The sequence below is a fragment of the Pituophis catenifer genome, unplaced genomic scaffold, assembly GCF_029215685.1.
Source record: "Pituophis catenifer annectens isolate HBS135680 unplaced genomic scaffold, rPitCat1.0.hap2 SCAF_14, whole genome shotgun sequence".
Taxonomy (NCBI): Eukaryota; Metazoa; Chordata; class Lepidosauria; order Squamata; family Colubridae; genus Pituophis; species Pituophis catenifer.
The window spans coordinates 6,684,687-6,690,848 of record NW_027256894.1 but is presented as its reverse complement, the minus strand read 5'-3'; the positions used below and the strand labels follow the sequence as shown (position 1 = coordinate 6,690,848).

At 41.0% G+C, this 6,162-nt stretch overlaps 1 pseudogene; it reads left to right on the top strand.

Moving 5' to 3' along the window:
* The first annotated feature begins 4,323 nt into the window (after positions 1 to 4,323).
* LOC139324133 (serine/threonine-protein kinase pim-1 pseudogene) lies at positions 4,324 to 4,893 on the top strand (annotated as a pseudogene).
* Positions 4,894 to 6,162: the final 1,269 nt, after the last annotated feature.

The window sequence follows — 6,162 nt, the reverse complement described above, 5'->3', positions numbered from 1 at the left end:
CCTGGAAGATGTGAAGTCAAGTACAACTTTTTCTCTTGAGCTGATCATCATCACCATCATGCTTAAGAACTTGAGTTCTAATCCAGAGTGGTCATACTGCCAGGAAAGAGATATTAATGTGTTCTTCAGGGAACTCTATACTGCATGATTTATTAATTCTGAGTTATGATGTCCAACAAAAAGATCCAAATAGCAATAAAGGGGAAAAAAATAGGAGATGCTTTCCCAAGAAATACTGGCTACAATGACTTATATGTGCGACCACCGAAGATGCCGGTTGGAAAATCATATTTACTATCTTCTGTCTTGGGGTTTTCCAGTGTCCTTGATAAGAGGAGAAGGAGGGAAGGGAAGGAAGTTATTCAAATACAAGATGACTCCCTGGAATGCCTGTGCTGTGGTCCGCCAGCAGCCTGCAGAGCTGGCAGTGGAGTCAGACAGTGAGGAGGCTGAGGAAGGACATGGGCCAGTCCTGGAGGCTGGGGAAGGCCCAGATGAGGGCTCTGTGTCGGAGGCAGAGATGGAGCCAGGGCCATCGGGGAGCGATGTGCGGACTTTGGAGCTTCCAGAGGCTGACAGTAAAGAGGAAGAGGAACAGGAGGAGCCTGTTCCTAGTGCACATATGAGAAGAGCTGCCAGAAGGCAGGAGCAGCTAAAGCAAAGAGGACGACTTGGGAGTAGGGCCAAGAGATGATTGGCCCCTCCCATAAGGCTTAAAAGACCAGCAACAGCTCTTGACCTCTTTGTCAGAAAACAACGTTGATAGATTTGTTTCCTGTCTTGCTGCACTTATCTCTGGTCGGTGTCTTCTGCTTTTGAACTTTTGCCAAGAGAAGCCTTTGGCAGTTTGCCTAATTATACCAAGGTTGGTGATTAGACTGAAGAATTTGCGTTATGAAGAGTTCGTTTTGATTTAGTTTGGACTATGCTGAAAATGAGTTAATTCACAGCTGTTCTAATAAAGTCTGTTTGTTTTGGAACTGTTTGCATCTAATACTACCTACTTGGGCCTGGGTCACAACAGCCTGGCCTGATTCACTTGAGAGATAAGAATTGTCAGGAATTCTTCTATTTTTCAGTCTATTCACTTTGGAGCCTCCCTTTGCTTCCACATCTCCAGACTAAGTTGTTCATAATCTCATGATCTGTAAATATGAAAATAAAAAATGGAATTCTCCGATGGTGGGAATAAACAATCTCTGTCTCTGGACCGTGTTAGTTTCACAAGTCTTCCTTTGCAAGAGTTGTTGAGGGGTTGGCTACATTTCTTGTAACATCACCTGAAAAAAAACGTATATTGTGTGTGTGTGTTTGTTTGTCAGTGTATTTAATCACTAAATGTGGAAAAATTTGATACGCTGTTAGAAATGTGTTCATTTTTAAGATGCTGCAAGACGCTTTCAATTTTTGTTTTGTTTTCTAGCACACTTGAAATCATAAGAATGAAGAGGTTTTTCATTCTGCGTATACCAGGATTTTTTCCCGGTATAGATCCTGGGATTTCTAGGAGGTTGTAATCTAAAAGAGAAATAAAATTCTTCAAGGAAATTGAGGGAGGAGCAAACCCATTTTCTTTCTTTCTTTCTTTCTTTCTTTCTTTCTTTCTTTCTTTCTTTCTTTCTTTCTTTCTTTCTTTCTTTCTTTCTTTCTTTCCTTCCTTCCTTCCCTCCCTCCTTCTTTCTTTCTTTCCTTCCTTCCTTCCCTCCCTTCCTCCCTCTTTCTTTCTTTCTTTCTTTCTTTCTTTCTTTCTTTCCTTCCTTCCTTCCTTCCTTCCTTCCTTCCTTCCTTCCTTCCTTCCCTCCCTCCCTCCCTCCCTCCCTCCTCTTTCTTTCTTTCTTTCTTTCTTTTTCTTTCTTTCTTTTCTTTCTTTCTTTCTTTCTTCCTTTCCCTCCCTCCCTTCCTCCCTCCTCTTTCTTTCTTTCTTTCTTTCTTTCTTTCCTTCCTTCCTTCCTTCCTTCCTTCCTTCCTTCCTTCCTTCCTTCCTTCCCTCCCTCCCTCCCTCCCTCCCTCCCTCCTCTTTCTTTCTTTCTTTCTTTCTTTCTTTCTTTCTTTCTTTCTTTCTTTCTTTCTTTTTTTCTTTCTCTTTCTTTCTTTCTTTCTTTCCTTCCTTCCCTCCCTCCCTCCCTCCCTTCCTCCCTCCCCTTTCTTTCTTTCTTTCTTTTCTTTCTTTCTTTCTTTCTTTCTTTCTTTCTTTCTTTCTTTCTTTCTTTCTTTCTTTCTTTCTTTCCCCCATCAGTGTACTTGCTCTTGTAAAATTATGGGCACACAATTTTTCTACTGCTCATTTTTTAAATGCTATTTACTAAATAGTCAGTTGATCCATCGATAGTCAGGATGCCCTGCTATGTTTTCCACAGCAGCTGATCATCTTGGGAAGTCAAGACACAGGACAAAATATTATCGATATTATGGCATATGATAGTTGATAAACTGCACTTTCCCCAAGAATTTGATTAATCCCCTTTTAAAGCCATCTCAGTGAGGGCCCCCCTGTGGCAGTAAATTGTATATATTATTTATTATCAGAATTTATATCTGGTCTTTCAAGTCCTCAAAGCAGGCAGTAAACCAGAAGCATGCACAGTGGCAACAAGAAATATAGTAGAAAATTATGAGAATTTGATTTTTAAAAAGAAAAAAAAAGTGGGGGGGGGGGAAGCTCTAAAAGACAGCTAATGGACCGTCGAAGCTACTCATAGAGAAAACACATTCATATTTCAAAATGAACAGAAAGGCAATTTAGTGGCATTAATGATATGGGATCTGATCAAGCTCTCTCTTTTTTTTATTCTTTTGGTTATGTCAGCTTGTTTCATTGGATAAAAGGAGGAAGTAAGATTTCAAGATCTCTGTGACTTAAGCTTTTCACCGATTCTGCAAACCATATTCAATCATATCCCCATGAATGGAAAGCTTTGCTGATCTTTAAAGTAATTTCACATAATTAAAAAAAATATATGGGCAAAGAGAGCAACTGATCTATTTACTCATTTATCCTTAAAAGTTAGGGTAAGGAATCCAAGTAGGGTTTTTCTTTCTTTCTTTCTTTTTTTGGTCGGAGGGAACCCTTGGAAATTCACAAAATTGAGTTGCCTACAACTCTGATTTCTTATTTATTTTCTATTGGAAATGAAATAATTTGGATGCATTCAGCACCGGTAAACTTAATCTGACTATAAGCAAGTTCCCTGCTCCAGAAAAAATAGGGGGGGGGATCAGAAATAGGAAAAATAGGAAAAAGAAAGACACAATGCCCTGCCAATTTCAACTTTGAGAAAAACAATTTCTAAAGCAAATACTTAGAATCAATTTGAATATGAAGTCAAGGTGAAGAGAAGGCAGGATCATTACCTTGCCAGCATTAACACAAGAAACCTTAGAAGTGTAACTAACCATTTGCCATAAAATCTGAATTAAAGAACTACCTAATTCACAAAACACTCCAAATGAGTGGAAATTAAACTATATCAGTGATTTGTCCCATTGTTCTTTTATAATCATGTTCTAAGCATAATAATTAGCTGGTAGGAAGGTAAGATGTCCAGAATTGCTACCTTTAGTAGAAAAAGATCCAGTTTGGGACGATTTCAGCAATTAAGATAACAAAATGGGGGCTGCCACAGAGAGGAGGGGGTCAAGCTATTTTCCAAGGCATCTGAAGGCCAGACAAGGAATAATGGATGGAAACTGATCAAGGAGAGATTCAAACTGGAAATAAGGAGAAATTTTCTGACAGTGAGGACAATCAACCCATGGAACAGAAGTTGCCTTAGGAAGTTGTGGGAGCTTTATCACTGGAAGCTTTTAAGAAAAGCCTGGACTGCCATCTATCAGAAATGGCATAGGGACTCCTGGTTGAGCAGGGGGTTGGACTAGATGACCTGCAAGGTCCCTTCCAACTCTGTTATTCTATTATTCTATCTGAAAAAGCTGAGCTCTCGTACGTTAGAGTGGACAGGGAATAAAATGAACACCCAACCTCCTCAAAACATGGACAGCCCGTTTTGCTCAACCACCCAACCTATCTCTCCTCTGGCAGACTGCTTTGAATACTAAGATTAAATGGTTCCTAAACAGAAGATAATCAGGTGGACAAGGATTTATAGACTGTTACAGAGAATGTACCCGTCATGCTGAAATTCCACCTCGCACAAATATGTAGGATGCTATCATACAGTACCTAGATCCAGGAGAAGCTGATCTGGAGAGCTTCTCCTACCAAAGGTGTTTCACAAAACTTCTGAGAATGGTGAGACTCCCTGGCCCAAGTCCAGAAGTCCCCACTCTCTTATTCTTTTTTAGGTCCCACTGCTTTGGCAGGCCATGCTTGTGGCTCAGGGACCCACCTGCCACTGCCAGGATCCTGAAGAGATGCTGGTCCTGGACGCCGTGCAAGAGGAGCCTGGATGCTTAGGGAAGGTGGCCTTGGAGATGCACTACTGCCTGGGAGCACTGATCGGGAGTGGTGGGTTTGGCACCGTCTATGCGGGGATGCGGCTCTGTGAGTCCCTCCTGGTGGCTGTTAAACATGTTCCCAAGGACCAAATCTTGCAGTTCCACCATATATGAATGGCACCCTCATCCCTCTGGAAGTCCATCTGCTGAAGAAAGTATCGTCCCCAGGTTGCCAAGGTGTCGTCCGTCTTCTGGATTGGCTTGAAGCAGCCTGACTCATACTTCATTGTTATGCAGCTACTGCTTGTTTCTCAGGACCTGTTTGACATTATCACAGACCAGGGCCCACCCACCCCCAGAAAATGTGGTTGCTGGTTACTTTCAGTAGTGGAGGCAGTGCACCATTGCCATCTGTGTGGTGTGCTGCATCAATACATTCTTCCCTCCCCCCCAAATGTAACAGTAACAGAGTTGGAAGGGACCTTGGAGGTCATCTAGTCCAACCCCCTGGTCACGCAGGAGACCTGTACTAGGGATTCGAACCGCCGAACTCCCGACCTTTCTGATCGGCAAGCTCAGCGTCTTAGCCACTGAGCCAACAAGTCAGGCTTAATTCTATGCTTCTATTCTCGTCTTCAAGCTAGAACTGGGGAACAAATGGCCTTTGGAAATCCACCCAGAGTTTGTGGGCTGAAAAATTAGATGGACCATTTTTGACAGTTGCTCAAGGAAGCCTCCAGGTATTTCTTCAAGGGCAGAATTTCATTTAGTGAGTATTAGTAGTGCCATTATTAGAGGGGGGGGGAACAAGCTCTTTTGGAAGAGTTTCCTCTAGAGGTGTTTTGAACGAAAGAGTGGGAAGGGACACAGGAGAGACAATTATGCAATGAAAACCCATAATACCTTGAGGCATGTTGCCATTAAATACGCCCCCTGATTTCAACCAGATTCCTGCACTGAGCAGGCATGACTGAATATAATGCCTTGAAAGAACTCTTCCAACTTTATGATAAGTGGGAGAAGAACACTATCATCCATCCATGCGAATTTCATCAAAAGGCTCTTCCCCCTTGGGAAAAATAAGCGAAAGCAAATGTTCTTTCGTCCAATTGCACAAGAACAAGTTTGTAAGAGATGTTTTCCATGTGTCACAATTTTTAAAAAAACGAAGCGATCCAATCTACATATTAGTTCAGGAAATATTTACAGACTCCTTGCATCCTGGACATAAACTGTTTCAACTCCTGCCCTCAAAACAACGCTATAGAGCACTGCACACAGAACAACTAGACACAAGGACAGTTTTTTCCCGAATGCCATCACTCTGCTAAATAAATAATTCCCTCAAAGCTGTCAAACTAGTTACTAAATCTGCATTACTATTAATCTCCTGATCGTTCCCACCATCCATCTCCTTCCACTTATGACTGTATGACTGTAACTTTGTTGCTTGGATCCTTACAATTTATATTGATATTGTTTTCTGATTACTTATTTGAACCCTATGACTATCATTAAGTGTTGTACCTTATGATTCTTGATGAACATATCTTTTCTTTTATATACATTGAGATCATATGCAACAAGACTAATTCCTTGTGTGTCCAATCACAGTTGGCCAATAAAGAATTCTATTCTATTCTATTCTATTCTATTCTATTCTATTCTATTCTATTCTATTCTATTCTATTCTATTCTATTCTATTCTATTCTATTCTATTCTATTCTAAGCAACTAATTCCCACAACACTGTCAAACTATTTACTT